This window comes from Paroedura picta, chromosome 1 (assembly GCF_049243985.1).
Source record: "Paroedura picta isolate Pp20150507F chromosome 1, Ppicta_v3.0, whole genome shotgun sequence".
Classification (NCBI taxonomy): Eukaryota; Metazoa; Chordata; class Lepidosauria; order Squamata; family Gekkonidae; genus Paroedura; species Paroedura picta.
Genome location: NC_135369.1, coordinates 135,965,359 through 135,989,053, shown reverse-complemented (window position 1 = coordinate 135,989,053; position 23,695 = coordinate 135,965,359). Strand labels below are relative to the sequence as shown.

The window sequence follows — 23,695 nt, the reverse complement described above, 5'->3', positions numbered from 1 at the left end:
TATAGAATGCACTCTGTCTTCCATTATACATACAATGCCCTTTTCCACTACAACAAATTATGTCAGTTTTGTAGACCAGGAAAAACTGTGTTGTGCTGATTTTCATACTGATATGCTCATTATTATTACATTAGATTATATCCTGTGCCCTGAAAATCAGTTGAAAATCAGCTCTAAGACACAACATCCACTTTACAACATGAAACAGTATGTGAAACTGTTTAAAACACCAACAGTAGCTGTTGTTTATCGACATGTTCTGCAGAGACACACACTGGGACTGTGGCTGTGCAAACCAGCCATAGAAATTTTCTTCCTAGCTTGTAAAAGCCCCTAAAATGGGAGTGCTTCACCTGTTGAAGCTGGCTCATGCTTTGATGCTTTGAGCATCATGTTCTCTATGGGCAGGATACCCCTTTCTCTCAGTTTCCCCATGCCACCTTAAGCTCTCACCATAAACAAAGCCCTAAGGCCCAACAGTATATCTCTATGTATTAGAAGTATTATTCATTTATTTTTGAGCACTCACCACAAAGGTGAGTAGGTAGGGAATGCTTGTCTACACATAAGAGATCAATGAACAGCAGCTGCTGTTTTCATCTTCCATCTTCTATTGCAGCTCCACACTGGGACCAGTAGAGAGCTTCAAGCTTGTCTGGAGGCAGGGTGAGACTGTTTTCCCCACATCAGGCTCCATTATTTGGTCCAATGCTATCTGGTCATCCCTTGACCAGGCTGCAGCTTTACATATGTCCATTAATGGGACCTTGCAACTGTGCTGCAAATGTGGCAACAGCTCGAGTTGAATGAGCATAGAGTCCTTCTGGACAATCAACACTTGCTACTCAATAGCAAGACCTAATGGCTGATGTCACCCACTGTGATATCATCTGCTCTGGTGCTGCTTTCCTTTTCTTCAGGCCCTAATAACAGACTAAAAGTCAATTAGACTTCCTACATGACTTTGATCTGTTTAAATAATAAAGTACAGCACACCTAACATTGTAGTGCCAAAATGTCCCCTTGGAGCAGGTGTACTCCCTTGGCCATCTGTAAACCAAATTTGGCCTGGCCAGAATGGGGCAACCAGAATACCCCTGGTCCCCCACTTTTCATTTTCCCTATTACTCTGCTGATAATCAGGAATAGGGAAAAGGCATTGGAACTAGAATGCATCCCCTACTAAACCTGAATTGCTTCCAACTAGGGAGCCAAAGATTAGAGCCTTTGTCAATTCCCCTCTAGCGAATAGGTCTACATTTGGATACCCCCAACAATCAAAAAATTCCCTGACATAAATGGGATTAATGGCCCATTTGTAGCTTGTGATATATACCCTGCTCAGGGTATTTGCCCTCATACTGAGGGATCACACAATGTGTATGGCTCTCAGTCTGGTATCCATTATTAAGACAAACTCCCACGTGCTACAGCATTTGCATACAGAGCCTTTGAGCCTGTGTCACCCTGTTTGTTGAAGAAGAAGAAGAGATGGTTCTTATATGCCACTTTTCTCTACCCGAAGGAGGCTCAAAGCGGCTTACAGTTGCCTTCCCATTCCTCTCCCCACAATAGACTCCCTGTGGGGTGGGTGAGGCTGAGAGAGCCCTGATATCAGTGCTCGGTCAGTTTTATCAGTGCCGTGGAGAGCCCAAGGTCACCCAGCTGGCTGCATGTGGGGGAGTGCAGAATCGAACCTGGCTTGCCAGATTAGAAGTCCGCACTCCTAACCACTACACCAAGCTGGCTGATATAGTACATCGTGGCCAAGTTGTCCATCTGTACAAGCACTCTCCTGCAACAAACCATATCTGTAAAGGAAGTTAGGGCACAACACACTGTGCAGTTTCAAAATATTGATGTATAAAATCCCTTGGGTCTGGACCCAGCAGCCCCAGACAATCAGGCTATTACAGTGAACTCCCCAACCCATAAGAGATGCATTTATAGTGAGGGTGCACTGTGGTTACCAGAACTCAAACTGCAGCCCTTGGAACAAATTCTCATCCAACCACCACCACCTCAGTGAATATATAATCTGTCTGGGAACAGAAAATCTTCATTCCGAGGAATGAGCCTCCAGGTTAAATCTTTTCACATAACTAATATGAGGACTCTGCATTTGTAGCCGAGCAGTCAGAATGACTCCCGTGTTCAAGTCCATTAATTCTAATAAGCATTGGATGCTCTTCACTGACAGCTAATGCTGCTCCAAAAACTGATAGACTAAAGATTTAATAGAAACTGTTGTCTCTGGAAAGGAAATCTGTCCCTTGGACAGAATTCAATACTTCTACAACAAACAGGGCACTTTGCAAAGGGTTAGGTGAGATTTGTTTGTTTATTATTAGATTTCTAAACCACTCCTATCGGCCTGCCGTCTCAGGGCGATACAATATTGATGGATAAAATAACAATTAAAATCATTAAAGCAATTAAACAGTTAAATCAACTGAACAGTTGGTGACATCCCCATTAGAGTTCTTCTTGTTGGGGCAGGTGGTGAGAGTTATCTGGATTACAGCAGGGGGAGGGTTCATGTGCTCGCTTGTCCAAACTGGCCTCAACTCAAGCCAAGTAGAAGAGCTCCATCTTGCAGATCCTATGGAACTGTGTTAGTTCCATTAGGGCCCTGATGTTGTCGGGGAACTCATTCCACTAGGCAGGGGACAAGTCTCCACCATAAGATGTACCATCTCTGTCCACTGTTCTGTGGACTCAGCTATTAAGAGTCAATCATCTAAATGTGGAAATATAGAACAGCCCCTTTCTCTATGATAGGCAACCACTGCCACCATCCATTATGTGAACACCTTTGCAGCCATCAACAGTAAGGTATTGTGAATCCAGAATTGGATTCTTAAGAGACCAGGAGCATAGTCATTGCCTTGCAGGGGGATATTGACTGCCTACTGAAGTCACTGACAACCATAATTCGGCATAAAATATTTGGCTTCAGCCTTTATTCAACATTGAGCATGGCAAGCATTGGAAAAGGATCTTGCCCTTTTGTGGCCAGCTGACCACAAGGCAGCCCACAGGAGCCTGCTTCTCAATGGGTTGCATTGACTATCCAGCCCAAATTCCCGGACATAACAGCAGGCTGAAAAGAGGGGGGGGGAGGCAACATGGAGTAACCCCTTCTTTAACAATAAATTCCTGAAGCACAGTCACTAGCAAAATCTAAAGATTGTCTGGTGGCAATTTAGCTAACAGGGAAGAACTGATAGATACTATAACAGGTAACCATTGGAAACCACTTTAAGAACCCAAGTGTCATTAGCGCTATTACTTCATGCTAATGCAAAACTGGATAACCTCTCCTTAAATAGCAGCACCTTGAGAACCACACCAATGGTAAATCAGAAATATCTATGTGGGTTCTGCTTAAACCTCTGTCTAGTACTCCCCATCCTGCAGAGAGGACAAAAAGCCCCCTAGGAGGATACTGGTACAGTTGTTAGAAACCCTCATGATGCTGTTGGTGAGGCTGGAACCGAGGTCTGGCACCTGACAGAGCACACACACACACACACACTGGCCATTTTCTGGTTCTTTTTTACATTGATCAGAACATCATTAATTGATTTGGATAACAATTTGTTTATTCTATTTATAGTCCATTTTCCTCCTTGGACTGAAGGTGGATCACAAAATAACACCCCATAAAACCCTATGATATCCCCCTTAAAACCTTGAAACTATAAAAATCACCAACACAAGATGGTAGAAAGCAAAATACTCCAGCCTCCACACAACTGTCCACGAAGGGGTTTTGTCAGATGGAATAGCCTGAGGGGGCCCATTTATCTTAACAAACCCGACCTCAACTGAAGATCTGGTGGAAAAGCTCTGTCTTACAGGCCCTGTGGAACTCTGACAGCTTTGTTAGAGCCCTCAGCTCTCCCAGGAGCTCATTCCACCAGGTTGGGGCCAGGACCAAGAAGGCCCTGGCCAGGTTGAGGCCAGGCATCTCTCTCTGGGGCCAGCAACCATTAAGATAAGCACCTACAGATTGAAAAGCCTTGCGGGGGGCATTAGCAGACAAGCGGTCCCTCAGATAGTCCAGCCCAAGCCTCATATGGCCTTAAAGGTCAGAACCAAAACCTTGAACATAACCGGTAACCAATGCAGCTGCCAATGTGGATCCTCCAAGATGAACCAGTGAGGACCCCAGAAGCTTCATTCTGTACCAGATAGAGTTTCTGGATCAAGGACAAGGGTAGGCCAGCGTAGAGTGAGTTACAGAAGTTCAATCTAGAGGTGATCGTCGCATGGATCACTGTGGCCAAAAATTCCGGAGGTAGGTAACGCGCTCGTAGCTGTGCCTAGTGAAGATGGTAAAATGCCATGAGCATTATCCCTGTGACCTGTGCCTCCATCGATAGGGAGGCATCCAGAATCACCCCCAAATTCCTTGCCATGGGCAAGATGTCTCTTCAAAGGGCAAGTCCTTCCCACAGAGCCATGAGTGCAATTAAATTACAATACCTGATGCTATGGAATGGGTATCAACTTTAATCAAATATTTGTCAGCAATAATTTTCTACTTGGATACCATAAGTGAATAGCCTCTGTCTATCAGATTGGAAAATGACATCTGATCTGGTGTCAAAATCTCTCAAAGGCATAATTGATAAGCACCCACGAGCGTCTAGTAGTTAGCTGTTCTGAAGTTCAATGTTGCCAAGGAGCATATATTTTGGACCATACCATCAATCTGACAGTCCTTTTGATCCACAGGGATGCTGTGCTGCCCTTGACGCTGTTGGTTTTTTATGTCCTCCATGACAACAGAGGATGGCAGAGTACGTCTCTATAGGAAACTTCCTGAATCCTGCAGGATTTTGTGCAATGTCTCTATTTTCTTAGGTACTGCCTGTATCAATGTCAGCTTGTGGTGGCTAGATTCATTCAGCCCTCTAAAACATGGAAACTCTACAGCATTGTAATATAAGCAGCTTTTATCCCTCAATTTCATCTCAGCCTTTGAGACCTTGATCTTCAAGGCCTTTGCCATATGTAGCATCTGCTTCCCATAGAAACTTAGAACCTCACTGGGGAAAGCAGAAGAGGGATCACCCACTGTGTCATGAGGCAGCAATTCAGATGTTGAATTGGATTCACAACAAGATGCCACAGACTACACATCTTATTCTCGGAAATATGGAAAACCCAGATCTATAGGGAGATCAAAAACTGCCTTTGTTCCAGGCCTCTAAACTGGTAACCCCACTCAACTGAGTAGGTTGGTGATACAGTAAATGTCCGGGTATGATTCACTGGGCACCAGATTAACGGAGGTCTGTAATCCACAGGAGGACCCGCTTGACTAGCCTGAATCTGGGATCCATCACCACTAACCTCCAAGAATGACGGAAGCCTCTCTAGGTCACATGATAGTATTTGAGGAGGGACCTGTACCTGTTCAGAGCTAGGTTGAGTAATAGGTGATTGGGTAGACTTAGCAGCTGACTCCCTCTTCTACCTGTGCTTAGCCTTTTTTAGGCTTCTTAGGAGGATGTAGACCAAGCCAAGTCCTTTGAACTTGACACTAATGAAACTGAGGCCATCAGCTTAGCCTCTACTACAGAAGAGGAGAAGGCTTAGGAGTGGGAACTCTTGATTAAATTGATGGATCAGATCAGTTTTGGTACTTGTACAGGTGGAGCTGATAGATTCATTCACCAAATTGATTCATCTGGACCTGGTTTCAGTGGGAGTGACAATGATAGCACCCACTTTCAAAATGCCACTTTTATCTGGGAGGCTCTAGCACAGTGGTTCTCAATCTTTTCTTTGCCGCAACCCCAACTTTGGTGCCGAAGCCCAGTGGGGACCCAGCCGGAGGAGCTGCCAGCTAGCGCTGCAGAGGCACTTCCACCAGCACCCCAGCCATGGCCATGGACAACCCCCTGCATGAGGTGACTGGAGGGGGACGAGGGCCCTGCCCAGGGGAGGGGGCTGCTGCTGCTGCCCCCACCACTTCCACATTGCTCACTGTCCCACTCCAGGCCAGGCTTGAGTGTGCATTTTGCTCCCTTGGCAGGATGCTCCTCTCCTTTCTCCCTTCTTTTAACCACAGGGGGTTCCATGGCGGCCCTACTGCAGAGCAGGCATGGCTTGCCAAACTGAGTCATGCAGGATGGGGCAACTTTGGACCCATGAGGGGAGGGGGTAGCTTTCTTGTCAGCTCTGAAACAGCTGAGTGAAGCGTTTTGGTGCATTCCTCGGCAGACACCAGCACGACCCTCCAGGCAGGCTAGGCAGCTGCAGAAGGAGATAGTAGGGCACTGGAAATGCATGTGCACATGCATGCAACACAACAATCGAGGCAGCATGGAGGCAGCCTCTGCCTCTGCCTCCACCACCCGCCACTGCCCACCACCACACACCTCCACAAGCTGCTGCCTGCCACCATGGTGGTGGACAACCTGACAACCCCAGGGAAGGGGTCAGGTGACCCCAAATGGGGCCCCAGCCCCAAGGTTGAGAACCACTGCTCTAGCAGATCAAGCTTTTACCATAAATCCTTGACAAGTCTCACAGATGCTCACATTGTGGGACTTGCCTAAACACAGCAAACATAATGAAATGGGTATCTTGGTCACACAGTCATCAGGAACCACAAGCCAAGTATGAAAAACATCTCCAGAGCAACTATTCCTCAGTAAAGGAACTGTCCACCCACCAAGAAGTGAAAGACAAAAAAGTGTGAATAAAAACCTTTTCGCAATAAAGCAATCACTAGGAGTGTCTAACTCATGTGGCAGCAAAAAGGGAACTGAGGGAGAGGGGCATCCTACCCATAGAGCACATGACATGAAGTGTGAAAAGCCAAGCACGTGCCTGAACCAAAGGCCAGGGGTCCCGCATTTTAGGAGCTTTTAGGATTCATGGCCATGTTCCAACATGGGGCTGCACTAGAAGACAGAAGATGAACTCACAAAATTCCTATAGTTCCAACATCTCTTATCCTGCTGGGCTTCAGTCCAGACCAAGCAGCACGGAGCATACCAAAACCTGTCAAGCTGTAATCTGTAATAAGAACCTTGTACTTTGTAGACATAGTTCTTAAGCTCTTGGACACATTCAGAACTTGAAGCAAGAGCAACCCAGGCACCAACCCAAAGATGGCCACTGTGGCAGTGTGTGTGGGGGGGGGGGGTAATCCTAACCCTACACATGCATGTTTTCTAAAGTTTGTGTGAACATGAGAGGTGATGTTCTAAATATGGCTGATACTGGGAGAATGGGTGGGATTTCATGGGGAAGAACAAAAGATTTTAAATCCTCTGTTCTTCCCACCACGCCTTTCTTGTCTTCTCTGGCACTTCTCTTTCACTTTTCATAGTGAGAGTTTCTCTTTCCTCTTTACCTTTCTACAGGTAGTGGAGCTGTTGTCATAGCAATGTAGCTTCAAGCAGGCACCTACCCTTTAAACTGCAACTACTAACTAGACTTTGTGGGAGATGGCTAGAGATTAGCTCTTCCCCTCCATCCCTTTACCACCACAATCTCTTCATTAGCATACCTTGAATCTACTTGCAGTAATGAGGTAGGGGTTAAGGACAGAGAGACTGAAGAGAGAAAAAAGAGCAGAGAAAGGGGAAGGAATGTGAAAGATGACAAAGAAAATAGTAGAATGGAAGTGCAGGGTGAAGGAGGACAAAGAGGAAGGGAGAACTTGAAATAACGAAAGAATGTGGAAGTGGGCCAGTAAGGGGATGGATCATGTACAAGTAACAAGCGTTTTTTGATGCTACCAAGTGCTAATGATACAAGGAAACAAAAAACAACAATTAAGCCCATTTGTTTAATTTTTCACTATGTTGTAGTATTTTCCTAATTTACAAGAAGTTTTGTTACATTTATGGTAAATTAAAGGTGAATTTGGACATATACAATTTGTTTAATGTCTACATAAAAATACATATTATTAAAGCTGCCTTGATGCATGAGGAAAGGCAGGGTATAAATTTATTTTATATATTTATTTGATTAGATTAGACCCATACAGCTCATATTTTAATAAATATTTCCAATGTTCTACGTCGCCTTTTAACATGCTAGCTGTTCTGTAATCATCATGTAAAATATAATAAAACACTTATTTTAAAAGCAAGTGTTTTGCTAACTTCTGGCCACTTGGTAGCTTCTGGCCCTGATCCAGCAAAGTTAGGCATGCTTAAACTCAGATTTTCAGTGGTTTGGATTCAAAGGGACTGTTATATGAGTGAAAAATACTTCCACTCATCAAAAAAGGAATCTCTGGATTTCCCATCCAGGTAAAACTCCCTGTCCCATGCTATTCTGAAATGTTTCTCAGTGCTCTGGAATAACTTTCCAGGAGTTCAGGAGACTTAAGAAGAAAAGAAGACAGGAAGTAAATGTTCCATGAACAGAATTCAGCATGAATTCTGTCACCCTGAGATAGTTTGGTGTTCTATATCATCCTCCCAACTGGTAAGGATATGGGGAAGAACATATAGTAAACTAGCCATCTTGGTGTAGTGGTTAAGAACAGTGGCCTCTAAGTTGGAGAACCAAGTTTGATTCTCCATTTCTCCACATTAAGTCAGGGGGGATCTTGGGTTAGTCACAGCTCTCCCAGATCTCTCTCACTTCCCCTACTTCACAGGATGTCTGTTGTGGGAAGAAAAAGAGTAGGCAATTGTAAGCCATTTACACTCCAGGTAGTAAGAAGTAGGGTACAAAAAAACCCACTCAGGTCTTCTCTTCATACATGAGTACTCTGTTCAGTCTTTAGTCTTCAATACTTATAACTATCCCAGAACATTGACACCCCAAATTCTGTTATCACTATGTTAGTTATCTTAGGTTCTGAATTTGTGATGTCTTTCTATCCTTGTTTATTGTACTACTAGCAAGAAAGCCTGTTGCATGGAGCGATGCAATGGGCACTAGCGGGGGGAAGGCACAGTGGCCGCAGCATCTGGGTGGGGCGGTGTTGGTGTTGGCAAAGCGGCCAGCAAGCGTGCGGGCTGGTGGGCGGCTGGAGTGGTAGGCTACGCTGGCCACAGTGGTCCTGGTCTCCTGCCCTCCTGGGAAGGGCGGAGTGGGACCACCAGCCTCCACCACATACCTGCCTGCGGTGCAGGTGGCATGGGTGAGGTTGGGAACAGGTGGCCAGGCTGGCAGGCATCTGGAGTGGCGGCCTGGTCAGGGCACTGCCGGTCCACCATCCTCCATGGCTGGGGAGCATCTGGCCAACGAGGCTGCGAGTGTGCTTCATGTCCAGCCCAATCTGGGTGTAGCCAGCTTTGCTGTCTGCGCCCAGATTGGCCTGCTCAGCTGAAAGCGGTGTCCGGACACCGGATGTGTCTTGGGCACTGGCCCAGAGAGCAATCCGCCCTTAGTGCCTTTTCTCAAATGTTAAAATCACTAATAGTTACAGATGAGCATCCATAAGAAATAGCCTGCTTTTTCAGATATGTATTTATTATACCAATAGCCAGCTTTTCCATACATATCTTGTATGGCTGGAATAACATTCAAATCCCTAACAAACAAAAGTGATTCTATCTATTTGTTGATGCCCTCCCTTCTACTTCTGTAATACTTAAATGACCCAATCAATTTGGTGAATATTGGTATGCAGTTTTCCCATGTTCCAGCCAAGAAGGTTGGATCTTTTAAAGTGGCATGTCGTTTGTCTTTTCTCTCAAATGCTTTCCCCACTGCCTGCATAATAAAGGAACATAATTTCCATGGCATGTTCCGACACTGAGAAAGCAATCCTAAACAGACTTATTACGCTTTTCTAAACCCAATGACTTCAACAGACTTAGTAGGATGTAACTCTGTTTAGCAGTGTGCTATGAATCATTTATCTGCAGCATTGAAGCAGCTGCTATTTCTGAACTTGTTTTTGAGGTTGCTAGATTTAAGAGATTTAGAGAAAGGAACTCTTAAGGGACAAGAATTTGTAAACCCATGTTTATCACTGTGTAATGTGAAGTAGTTCTTCAGAGGAATATATTTCCAATATATGAACACATTAGGAAACAGAACATGAAGAATTAGTTGGTCCACAAAAATAAATAAAAAGGGTGGTACTCAAGTTCTGGGCTTCACATGATTCTGCAAAACAAAAGAGCTCTTAAACTCATAAATGCCCCCTTGACAAGGCTCCAAGAGTTTATTATGGGAAGGTATAATCCAGTCATTAATATCATGTATTTAATTCCCACTGATTTCATTTCTGCCAGTGAAAGGAATGTAATGTGTAGAACATATTCAACAGAGGTCCATATCAGGATAAAAACTGCACAGGGGTAATGGGGAGTGGCTGTGGCACAGTGGCTGAACATTTAAGTGCATTTATTCTTGGGTTCAATCCCCAAAATCTTCAAGAAGAGGAAGTGATGAAAAAAACCTGGAGAGCCACTACCAGTCAGAATGGGCAATACTAATCATGACAGACCAACAGTCTGACTCAGTATATTTATTTCATGCAAAATTCATAGCCTACCTTTCTGCTCTTACAAAGGCCATCAAGGTGGTTAACAAATTAAAACATACATAATAAAGTCACATTTTAAAACTATTAAAACATTAATTTAACACATTATAGTTTTATAAGACTATAAAACATTAAAAATTAAAATATTAATCCCAGAACTAAAAAAAACAAAGACACAAAAACTAGAATCAAAACATCAGGCAATGTAAACCAATCGTGTGCTCATACGATGCAAAAGCCAAGCAGGAATAAGTGATGGTGGAGAAAGGGTGACAGCATTACATAAGTATAACTATTGGTACCTTTTCCTACAGGGAGAAAGCTCCTACGCATATTTGTAAAAGAAATATCAATATTAAAGTTGTTAAATACATACAGTTTTATTTAATTCTTCTTATGAGTTTCTTATTTAGATACATTTCATTTGTTATGAAACTCATTTTTCTTTGAGGGCAGCCTGTTAGCTCATATCACATTTGCTTCTATTAAGTGTGTATTCATAAAGTCAGTTGGAAGCAGATGTAAACATATTTTCTGCATGCAAAGCTGTCAGCTATGTGTACCTATAAAACAGACTCTGCAGTTGTATCCACAGTGTGCACTTTTAACATACCGCTCAGCTTAAGTTAATGGCAGGGTCATGTTAGTGCAAACTCACACACAATTGTAAATGAATGCCATAGAATTTATCATAAAACACCAGCTGTTTATGATTAATAACATATACTTTTTCAAAAAAAAAAATCTAATGCCAGTGTCCAGATGAAGGATCAAGCCTCAGCTACATTTGTATGGCTCACACTAACCAAGCTGTATTTGCCTTTTACGTCCTTACTGAATTCAGAAGTGGTTAAGAGCAGTTGCATTGTACAAAATTGGTCAGTGATCTGGGAAACAAAGGTTCAAATCCCTGCTCAGCCATGACAACTCACTATGTGAACTTGTGCCAGTCACTCTCAGCCTAACCTACCTCATTGGATTTATTCATTCATTTTTAAAACTTAGATCCAATCATTCTGCCCTGATTCAGCCCACTGAGACACTGAACAGATCAAAAACATACATAATAAAAACACACCTTGAAAAACATCATCAAAATAATTTTAAAAACTAAAATACACATATGGTATAGCAAATACACATTCATCAAATCAAAAATTAAAACATAGGAAGGAGGGATCACTAAGGGCATGCCAGATAAAAACATTTTAAAGTCTTCATATGCTGGCAGAGGACAGCAAAAGAAGTTTACAGGCGAGTCCCTCTGGAGAGAGACATCTAGATATTTGGTGTTACAACTGGTGTTACAACTCTTTCACGTTGCCACCCACTTATTTTGAGAGTTCAAAGTACCCAAAGCAGGCTTCACAAAATGAAGAGTTAGTTAAGTTTGAATATGCAGAGAGGGGAAAGCACCAGAGCACTTAAAGAATACAACAGTTTTAATTCAGAAGAGAAACAACTATGTATAGAAAGAGAGAGATAGAAACCTAAACTAACGGTTGTCTGCAGTCCTTCTCTTGTTCAACTGTTCCAGAGGCAAGCAGAGATGAGGTGCACTCAAAAAGCAGGAAGTTTCCTGTAGAGCCAATCAGGACACTGAAGAACATAATCTGAAAATCATTAGGAAATCCCTAAACTAACTATGCTAAATATGCATCTCCTCTGATTCACCCTTTATATTCTGCTCAACACTGCAGAGCTTGCTTATTCAAACACGTTCCAGTCCGATAGAGCTAACAGTCACCCACATATTGGTGAAAACCCCGTCCAGATCTCCAGGTGACCTCACAGGGGATGGGATGGAGTCCTCTGGGACCCCACAGGTCAAAGGAGCAGCGGCCCCTCATCAATCCTTTCTGAACCTTACCCTCCAAATAGGATCAAGACCACCGTAAAGCAGTGCCTTCCAGTCCTAGCCTAGAAAGGTGATCCAGAAGGATACCATGGTTGATGGCACTGAACACTGCTGAGTGGTCTAGATGGTGGTCCCCCACCACCGGGCCATGGCCCGGTGCCGGGCCCCGAAGGTCCTGGCACCGGGCCACGGCTCCCTCTCCCCCCCCCCCCAGTAAGAAACTTCCCAGGCCACAAGCAAATCGGCTGCAAAAGTGGCCGATTTGCTTGCGGACCAGCAAGTTTCTTTTTGTGGGGGGGGAGGGAAGCAGGGCCACGCATATGCAATATGCATGCATGGCCAGGTCGCGCATGCACCTTTGCGCCATGTGCAGCTGCAAACGCGCATGTGTGACACTCCCACGCATGCACACATGCTTATGAGTGCCGCGCATGCGCGCCATGCGTGGCCCGGGCGATTGCCCTCCCCACCGCCGCCGGTCCGCAGCCTTAAAAAGGTTGCGGACCACTGGTCTAGGAGAATCAACAGAGTTCCCCCACACACACCCAATCCACTACCTGGTGCAGGTAATTCATCATGGCAACTAACATTGTTTCAATCTCATCACCAGCACTGAAACCAGTCACCACCCATTCATATTACTTTGCTCTAAAAAGGAAACATGTCTGCTTGAGTGTTACAGAAATCTCCTGGGTACAGGGTTGGCTTCTTTAATAGTGGACATCACAGCCTGTTTCAAGGCTAGGGCAATCGCCCCATTCCTCAAGGAGGCTTTAATTACCTAGATTTAAGTAGCCTGGAAGGTGATACAAATGACTGGTAGGCCTCAAATCTCCATATGCTTATATATACTGAATAAACCACAAAGTATTCCAAACAGCACTCAAGCTCTGATGATAAAAATAGAGGAGATGAGAATGATGTTGTAAGCCATTTTAGTTCCTCATTGGAGAGAAAAATGTGAAATAACAATCTAAGTGAATAAATTTCCACAATTTACTTTATTTACAGCTCTCCTTTCTTACTAGGACTCAAGGTAGATTACACAGTATAAAACAAGATAGATTCACAGTGGATAAGCCTATCAATGGCTACTACCTATGTGATTGAAGGGAAACTCTACATTCAGATGCACTAATCCTCTGAATCCCAGAGCCAGGAGGAAGATCAATGTGTGAGACAGGATGCTGAACGAGATGGACTATTGGTCTGATCCAGTAGGACTCTTCTTATATTCTTAATGCAAACAAATAACATGACACATCCTATAAACAATACAATAGAGTTGGGATTAAATAAATTAAAAACAACACTTTCAGAAGGCTTTGTTCAGATGAGGAGAGGTAGCCCTGCAGATAGATACAAAAGCCCAAAGTCATGAAGAGGTTTGCATGTGATAACTAGTACTCTGAGCTGAACACAGTGAGTAATAGGTCACAAATACAATAAATGCAGAATGGGTGCAATATTCATACTTTGTCTAAATTTTTTGCAGCTACATTAATTCATTTCTTCACTAACAATGCTGGAATCAGTATAACAGCTTAACCAAGTCAGCAAAGGTCAACTGAATCCCATTAAGTGACTCAAGCATAATATACTTCAAGACATCAGTCTTCTCGACTAATGTTACCTCTGTCTTCACTTTCGACTTGTTCACTCTTTCCACTTAACCACAGCAGTCAGGCAGTGGCTCAAGATTTCTACTGCATCAACAAGCAATATGTTGAAGAAATACAGAGATGGTTGTCATCAGCCATATTGATGACTGCCAACTCCAAACCATGAATGATTTCTCCCAAGGGCTTTAGCTGAAGATTGAATAGCCTTGGTATGTCAAAGATAAATCCCACACTGATGACAATTTGACTGCAACACCAACCTTTTGAATCTGATCCATACAGAACTATTTCAACCATGGCAGGGGCCATGGCTCAATATTAGAACATCTCCTTGGCATGCAGAAGATCCCAGGTTCAATCCCTGACATCTCCTTTTTTTTTTAAAGGATCAAGTAATAATGGCATGGAAGTCCATTCTGTATGAGATTCTGAAAAGCTATTGATCATCTGACTAGACAATACTGAATACTGATGGATCAAGGGTCTGATTCAGTATAGGGCAGCTTCAAATGTTCAACCCAAAGCACATCCCTTAATCCCTACTTCTATCTTTAAATGTCTCAACAAAATGGTACGGCCCACAATACCAAAGAGTGCTGATAAATTCAGTAGGAATGATGAAGCATGGCGCTGTGAAGTAGTTAATAGGTTTGTCTCCAATCAGATGGAGATCCTAAACTAAGGCTACCATTGCTGTCTCCATCCCATATATCAGAAAACCAGATTTAAAAGGGTCAAGAGCAGACAAGTCATCCAGAAAGGCCTGAAGTACTTTTGCTATTGCTCTCTGTCACCTTACTCGCAAAGGGCAGATCAGAGACCAGGTGATAATTGGTCTTTTTTCTGTAGCCATGTTTTATAATTGGTATACAGATGACTGCCTTTTAGTGGAAATGCTTCCTCAGTCAGTGACTGATTTATGGACATCAAGGATTCATTAATATGGTCCTTACACGATTTCATCAGCCAGGATGGAAATGGCTTCAGAGAGTCAGTGGTAGCCTTCATTGATCACAAGATCCTGTCAACATCCATCACATAAACTTTGTGCAAAAATCAAACACTCAGCATTTCAGTAACAAAAAGAAATGGATTTTGTTTAATGTAACCATGAGCACATGTAGAACCTGTACATTTTCTGGATAGATCTTTCTGTTCTTTGCAAATGTTTTAAATGTTTTAAAAAGTTTCATTCTTCAGCCCAGTTAGCACACTCCTGTGACAATGCTCCTCTTTTAATCTCTTCATATATGTTCTGATCATAGAATCACTGCCCCTCAGAGATGGTTAGAGTGCAAGCACTGCTCCCTAGCACAAAATCAACTGGGGATATCAATGAATGTTAGGAATCTGAGTCTGCCAAGTGTTCTATTCCATGGTTTTGATGATCCTGCCCAGGCTAGTAACATGAAAATGAGAGATAAAGAAGGAGGTAGAAACATTAAGTTTAAGAAAGATTTTTCTAAATGTTGCTGAATAGTTAGTGAGAATTGCCAGTACAGAAACTCAATTCTCAGCTTGGTAGATAGTTTAGTCCAGCTGTTATAGTGCTGGGATAAGAGATGGTCAAGATCCCTGGAATCACTTAAAGCAAGTACATATAAAACTTTTTGATGGGCATTTTTAACTTGATACTCCAGAGAGTATTTTACTCTTTTTTTAGAATATGCCTCCTTATTTACTTAATTAGATGTACCGTATCTGAAAGGCACAAATGGATTATAATATTTTGGCAACTGTTAAAAAATTAACAGATATACTGAAAAAATAATATAAAAAGACATAGATATACCTAATAAAGATGGAAAGCTATATATATATATATATATATATATATATATTATGCAACTTGCTACAGATTAAAGAGCTAGAGGTTTATAGAAGCCATAATATATATATTCTTTAAGATAAGTTCAACAATAATGATGGAAATATATATAAGGATTTCATCAGACAGGGGAAATGAAATCCTAAATGACTAAAGAAATGGTGATGAAAAAGTGATTAATGGGTTTATGAACCTACAGCTGTGGTAGATGTGCGAAGGGAAAATCTTAAGTGAGGATGGTTATGGACAAGAGAGAGGTTTCCTAAAGGAAATGAAATTATTTTAGGAGCCATGAACATCAGCTAGACCGATATCTGTGTTTTAAAACTATAGGTGGAAAGCTCCTCTGCCTAGACATTTCTTTTTTTACTAAATCAAAATGAAAGTTAAAAGGACTGGATGAAATTTATTTTTATTTCTAACATTTTATTTATAAATAGTTTATCTGTTAGTATCAGCCAACAGCAAAACTGTTATGATTATTATTGATTTTTCCAGAAATTTAGGATAGAGCACAACTTTGGTATTATCCATGCAAAAAGTTTCCATTGAAGAACCAAAAGTATAAAGACAGATAAGCAGGATTTAATGATGGAAAAGTAGAAAGTTGTGTGATAGACTTAAGCTGGAAAAAAATAGAGATTTAATTTTAAAGAGGGTAGCCACATACCTAGGGAAATTATTGATACTGCGTGTGTTTGGGGGGGTGGGGTCTGAGCAATTGTGTTAAATTAAAAGAGATATGGGAAGGATAAAATAAAATCTAAAGTTTAAAAGTTATACAACTATAGAATAGTATTCTGTTTAGCAGCTTTTCTGGAGAGGTACTCTGTGAAAAGTAGCTGTCCAGCATCTAAAATTGTGTTCCTTAAGCAATGTATTGCCAGAGGGGCCACAATCTCCACACTTCATTTGTTTCTTTGCACTTTGCAGCTGGATTTTACTGTGTGATGTGAGAAAATACACTTGAAAACTATTGCTAAAGTGGATGGGAAAGTGGATTGAAAGTGCATTATTCAGCATGCATTAAAGTGGAAAAGCTATATGGTACCTCAAGGTGCTAGATTTGGTCCAAAAACCTGCAGCTGCTGGCCTATTTCTTTTAAAGCAGAGGATGTAATGAGTACAATTGTTACTATTCTTTCCACCTGAGTTTTTAAGGATACGTCAACAGAAAATCTGATGCATTGTCATATTTAATAAAGTCCTAGGTTTTTGTGTTTTTAAACAAAGGTTTTTAAAAACTAAATCTGACATTTTCTATCATAATCATAAGAGAGGGACCTTCTTTGAGATGTTTATCTCATTTTTCTGAACTGAATTCAAGTTTAAAAGATATTCAGATAAATGCCCTAAGGAAAATAAATAACTGGAGAAAAGGATAGCTTTTAGCATTTTTAAATATTATGCCATATTCCTTGGAAGTGATGCATATCTGTATCCATCTATGAAATATTAATGGCAATTATTTAAGGTTTTTTTTCTACAATGAGGACAAGTTAGAAAATGTATTAGCTGTAAGTATCAGCAAATCAAAATTCTTGATACCAAAGTGTTGATAATCAAGCTAACTAATATTTAATATATTTAATAAACTATAAAGATACAAAAGATATGTCATGTGAAATACCTGTTGTATGTGAAACTGATGTACACATTTGCTGAACCGGGTATATAAGAGGGACTGGGCTGGAGGAGCTCCAGTGAGATTGCGTAATATATTTAGTTTCTTCTTAGGATATGGTATGCAGGGTATAGCAAATCTATCCCATTAGCACACTAAATTAAAAACAGGCAGGCTTGGCTAAAAATGATGATTCCTTTCTATAGCATGCAAATTTCACATAGTCATCAAGGAGAGATAAATTTTGCAAGCTTTCCTAAAATGCAGGTGTGAAAATTTACTCCATCTGGGCAAAAACAGATTTTTACAGTGTTTCTTAATCAGCATGATCTACTCATATCTTTCTAGTAAACATGACTAATTCAATCAGAATAAAAGCATGATTGCTGGAGAGAAGGTTATTGCTGGGTCATGCAAATACTGAAATCAAAATGCTATGTCTTCAGTAGGTGCCTTTTTGCTCTCAAACCACTTAGCATGCTCAATCAATATACTGAATTATATAGTAGAAAAACTGTAATTTGTTTATTACCATTATGTTGAATGACCAGACCACCCTAGAACAGGGTTCTGGAAAGGGGAATTTAGGTGGGTGCAGTTTTTCTCTCTCACCTGGATCGTTATAACACAATAAACCATACCTGATGAAGTTCCATAACCAGCATACATTTCTCTCTATTAAGATCCTTGTTTCTACTGTATTTAGAAACATTGGTCAATATGGCATCATATGGTTGGGTTCTAGTGACATTTGAGAAATAAACACAATAAAGGCCACGTTTAACCCACCTAAAGTAAAAATACAGCCCTGCTGACTATTTCTATCTGGATTCATTGGTGATGCAAAAAAAAAGGAAACTTAGTTGGGGGAAAACTAATTCAGATATAGACTTTAGAAGTTAGAATAATTTCATAGAAACAGATGCAATAATCTGTTGAACTAATGCAATCGGTCATCTCACTTTATCTATTCTGATTAGATGGATGTTTTGAGAAACAAACCTATATGTGAACGTTTACAATTACAATGCTAAATGCATGTTTGGCAACAAATACTGGCCAGCAGTATAGGAAGAAAACAGGGTAAATTTCATATACATCTTATCTTCATACTGACAACATGATGCCATTCTTGGTCTGCTCTGGCACATTTGCAAGTACAAGGACCTGGCATGGAGTCCACTACAGATAGGGAAACAAGAGCAGTCTTGTTATGATTAAAAGGGTCTATTTCTCTCTGCCTTCTGTGTCCATCTGTACAGTTGCTTTGATCCTGGCCAGATCCCAGTGTTAGGGTTGCTTGCAGTATTTGGCAGTTCAAAATATGTGTTAACTAGAAATGGGGGAAGCATCCAAGTTATCACATTGGATGAATAGTTGATTATTTTGTTGTGTACAGAAACTCCAAAATATTGGAGAAGAATACCAAACGCTGGAAGGGGCTTATTTCCCAAATTAATAAAGCAAGGAACAACAAAAATGGAAGTGGGAATCTCAGACCTAGCAAGAGAAAAATGCATTTGCAGATGCTTTGAATTTGGATTGATTTGCTAGAAAAAATTTATAGAATCTGTTCCTTTGGAAAAGACATGAATCTTTTACATTTTCCTCCATAAGAAATTAGTGAAGTGTATGGCAGTAAGTGAATGAAGTAAACCTGTACAGTCAGAAAATAGGAGAATAAAGAATTTTCTGGCAGAATTAAATGTATGTAGCCTATCTATGATTTCTGATTATTTTAGAATCTGTTCTCTTTACCAAGTTTCTCTGAAAAATAAAATACAGACTAGTATTCAAAGTTTCAGGATGCAAGCACTGTGGAAATCTTCAGTTTTATCTCAGTCTGTTAGGGTTTTAGATCAAAGCTACATCAAGAATATACACCTAAGGAAAAATCAAAAGCAATATTATAATTAAAATTTAATTGGCTTAAAACTGAATTCAGAAACAGAAAGGCAGACTTTGACTTGGATATGCCATGCTTTACAACTCCTAAAGATGTCTTTTATGCTACTGGACCAATGTAATTATCCAAAGAACAACAACTCAGAAGATCAAAGATAACATATTCTTCTTTACAAATCCTGGAGCCTTTCCAACTTGGATGTTTTCCCATTACTTTCTGATACATCTGAAGTGTTAACTGAATGTTGATTATACATTAATCAGAGGAGAGGTGAGAGTCTATACCTGGCCAACTCCCACCTTCTTTTTAATGTTTAAAAGCTTTGAAGTGCAATTATTGGTTTTGTTAATTAAGGGATAACTATTCAAATTGTTCTACATCTCAATCCAATGTATTTTAAATGATAATCCCATTTTAATTTTTGTTACAAAGCTAATCTCAAATTAATGCAATTTTAAAGTATTTGGCTTTAAATTAATGAGCTGTTCATGCTGTTTCTCCTGAACTTAATTCACACTTGCTGCATAACGTAAACCACCACAAGGGTTTATTGTTTGTTTGTTTCCTGAACAGACAGTGTATGTGTAGTTTGTGCAAAACAATGAATTATGCACAACTAATTGTTACAATGTTAACAATCTTGTTACTTCAGTGCTATTAAATGTCAAAAATGCTATTCTGGTCATTTTTTAGGCCAGACAACAATAGCAATATATACACAGATGTTCCTTCAGGCAGAGAACAATAACATTGAAGAACATACAAGACGAGTAAGTAAGACACTACATCCTTTTCAAAAGTTAATTTAAAATCTCACAAATGAAAACTTTATACAATTATTTCTGAACATATATACAGCTAATTTCAAACAAAAGATTTTTCCATATTCCACGCATTGTCAAATGTTTTCTTAGATAGTTTGGAATATCTACACAATAGACAATTAAACCATAATAACTTGATCATGTAGTATTTTTTTCATTACACTAGTACTCCTAGTGGTGTTCATAGAAGGACGAGGACATTCCAACATCACTGGACAATTTTGATCTAATTTGTACCATTAAAGTGGTGTCAGGGAGCATTGTTTCATCCAAGTATTTATGCATACCTCACACCCTGGAAGATTTTCATTGTTTCTTTGAAAGAAACCCTCTCCCAGAAGTGTTTGTTTACAAAATATCTGATACTGCTTAACACTAAGGTTTGATCACTGCTTGAATGTCAGATGAGTGTTAAAACAAAAGGCCTTTGAAATATATTTAGAATATATGTTTGATAATCATGGTTGCTGGGTTTCCCCCCTTCTGATAACTCAATGGGCTTTTCTGCCTCGAAAATAACCAGTGTACAACCACATATGGTGGTTATTTTCTTCTGTTTAAAATCTTAGCTGTTGAGACTTTGGCAGGGGATGGGGATGATTCAAGAAAAATCAATAGGAATGTCTTCCATTATTAATCACCAAAGGGTTAGGATTAAAGATGAAACCTTCCATGTCAGGCAACATCCTATGGGAATCTAGAAGGTTGACTGCTCAGAGAGCTTCTGCACGGAGAAGAATGGATGCATATATATTAACCACAAAACTACCAGTCTTTAGTACCTAACAAAGCTTGTCAGATCTTATATAGTCCCCCTTTCTACATATCCATTAACAGCAGCAATGAAATAAATTTTCCATGTGCCCAGCCTTGTTAATTACATCTACTCAGTTACAATGCCTTGCTCTCTCTGGCTGAAAGCCAATGACATTTTGTCACAATAAAGGAATAGGAATCCTATATAATTTGCCATGTAGGTGAAGAATATACCAGCACCTGCAAATGTTATCTTTTCAAAATTCCTTGTCTTTGCTGATGGTTTGTTTTAGCAGATAGCAACCAGCAATGGTGCTCATCCAAGCATACTAATATCAAACAGACATGATGAAGCCATGCAAGCCATCATCAAAAAGATAAATAGTTTTGCTGTTTTAATTTCAAATGGGTGAAGTGCACCAGAAGTCTAGGCTAAAGTCTCATGGTCCACAAAGGGCTCTCCTTATAATCATTAGTGACTGTCCACTGGAGTAGTCTCCTTCCTATTTATGTCCCTGCACAATTTAAGCCAGGTCATACATTTCTCTTAACAAAGGACCTCAGCATGGAGATATAGATGTTGCTGTTGCAAATAAACTTTCCTGGTTCATCAGGCGCTGTGAGGTTTCACAAAAGGTCCAGTGTATCGATCTGGATATCAGCAGCAGACAACCATTAGAAGGACACGTGCATTGATTCTATACAATTGAACTACCCAGTTTTAAAATATGGAGTATGTACATGCACACCATACCTGAATTGTTTGTGGGTGCTTCCCCAAAGATTCAACAGTACAGAAGGCATGGTGATTGGGAGAATGCACATAAACACACTCACACATTTCCTAACTCACTCACATAGTGACGCAGACACATAAGCACACAGTACTGACAGACCCATAAACTATCTAAGAGCTCTTAAAGGAAGGGATTATAAAAATCCGTCCACTTAAGGGGAATAGATCGTGCATCAATTGACAAGGCAACCGCATTACTTGCTGGAAGTAACTTCCATTGATTAGTAGGTTTGTGACCTGAATCTCAGCCTCCAACCCAGATACAATGACATCAGCTAGATTTTCGCTCATTCAGTAATATGTTAGCTGGACTCTCAAGTTTCTGTGCGCGCTGAGAAGAGTACGGACTATCCCCTTTAGGCTGTGATTAAAAGGCGCTCGCATCACAACTATAAAGGACCAGTTTCAGGGCTCTGCGTCCCCGGAAGGAAAGCGATGGGACACACAAACGCTAAGCGCGGGACCTGGCCAAGCGCTCGCCGACTGGCGGCCCACAGAAGAGCTCGAAGGACGCCACCCCAGCGCGACCCTCCTTTACCTTTCTCGACATTCACATGGCCCCGTCCCCGGCGAGTCCTCAGCGCAGGAGAGGCGAGCGCCGGGCTTCTCGGCTAGCTTTGCGCGCCTCGTGCTCTCTTCGCCGGCGCCTCCCACCTGACTTGCGAGAGGCGCCACTCGGAGGCTAACACCCAGTGGGGAGCCAGTGAGCCTCTCCGCCAGGCGGCACTGAGGGGAGGAGGAGGCAAGCGTGCGGGGGGTGGGCGAAGAGGGCGGCGCTGCTGCTGCTTGCAGCCGCGGAGCGAAGGTAGCAGGCAGGCAGAAGATAGAGGGTCGGTCACTTTTCTGTCAGTCGGTTAAGGCGTGCGCCGACCTGTGCCGTCAGTCGAGCTCCTCGCCATGTGCTTCCCTTCGGCTCTTGTCGGCCTGTGGAGAGGAGGAGAAGCAGCTGCGCCCACCGCCCTTCCCCACACTCAGTCCTTTGCGTCTTCCTCCGCGGCTGCTCCTACTACTGTTGCTGCTTGCCCAGCGTCTCCCGTTCTTAACAGCCTGCCTCATTGCACAGCCCTTCTTTCCCCCCCGGTCCCATTTATGAAGCTCAGTTGCCATCACGTGTTAATGTGCCTTTGTCCTGTGCCTGGCAGCGACAGAAACGCGGCAACAGTAACTAGCGCAGCGGGAGGGAGGGAGAAGAGCGCCAAACTTCACGCGCACAAGGGGGTGGGACGAGGAGGGATGCGCTCCCGCTGGGTGCCCGGGGAGGGGGGGAGGAGGACGCCGCACACGAGCCCTTTGCACAGGAGAGAATGGCCCATCATGGAAGAGGCGGTGGGGCTGAGTAGGGCACGGAAAGGTCAAGCAAGGGGTGGCTTTGTGTACATGTTACTATGGTCCTGCGGGGTAAGGAAAGGAGAGCGGCCCAGCCGTCATCCGTGTGGGTGGAGAGAGGGACCACGCGTGCCTTGGGCTGCAGATATCACCTTGGGGGACAAGGCGCGCGTTGTGCACGCGCTCGCACTTTGGAGGCTGTGTGTTTTTTTTTTTTAAGGGTACAAAATGTGCCGCGAAGAAACCGGTGCACTGCAGTTGATGGCTGGAGCAAGTGCGTGCGTCGTGTGTGCGCGTTTGTGTTGTTGGAGAGCGAGAGAGTGATGGGGAGGGCGGCAGATGAGCTTAGAGAAGAGGCGCCAGTGAGTGCTGTAGGGACTGAGATATTTGTGCGTTGGGGAGCGAGACATCCCGCCCTTCCATACAGGCGCGTTTAGGAGGGGGAATACTCCCGGCTCGAGCCAGGCTGCAGCCACTGGGGAACGGAGTGGAGTCGCGCCGGATGGACTGGAATATTTGCCTTGGGGCATTGCGCCGAAGGGATGTTGGTGCGGTTGTGCTTCGCTTCTCTTTTGGAAAGCAACCTGAGGCTCCCCGTGTCCTGGACGAGCTCTCAGCCCCTCCCCATATCTGCTTGCAATCAGCAGCCTAGCAACGTATCTTCCCTTC

The 23,695-nt window shown here is 42.2% G+C and overlaps 1 protein-coding gene across 2 annotated transcripts in view; it reads right to left on the bottom strand.

Moving 5' to 3' along the window:
- Nucleotides 1-22,867, bottom strand: part of CNR1 (cannabinoid receptor 1) — a 41,940-nt gene extending 19,073 nt beyond the window's left edge. Inside the window, exon 1 of one of the 2 annotated variants that reach the window (XM_077304756.1) lies at nt 22,239-22,867. The gene's annotated coding sequence lies outside the window, so the exon portion shown is untranslated. Of the gene's footprint in view, nt 1-11,986; nt 12,118-22,238 lie in introns of those variants that run through there. The other variant, XM_077304763.1, reaches the window with a different exon arrangement.
- Nucleotides 22,868-23,695: the final 828 nt, after the last annotated feature.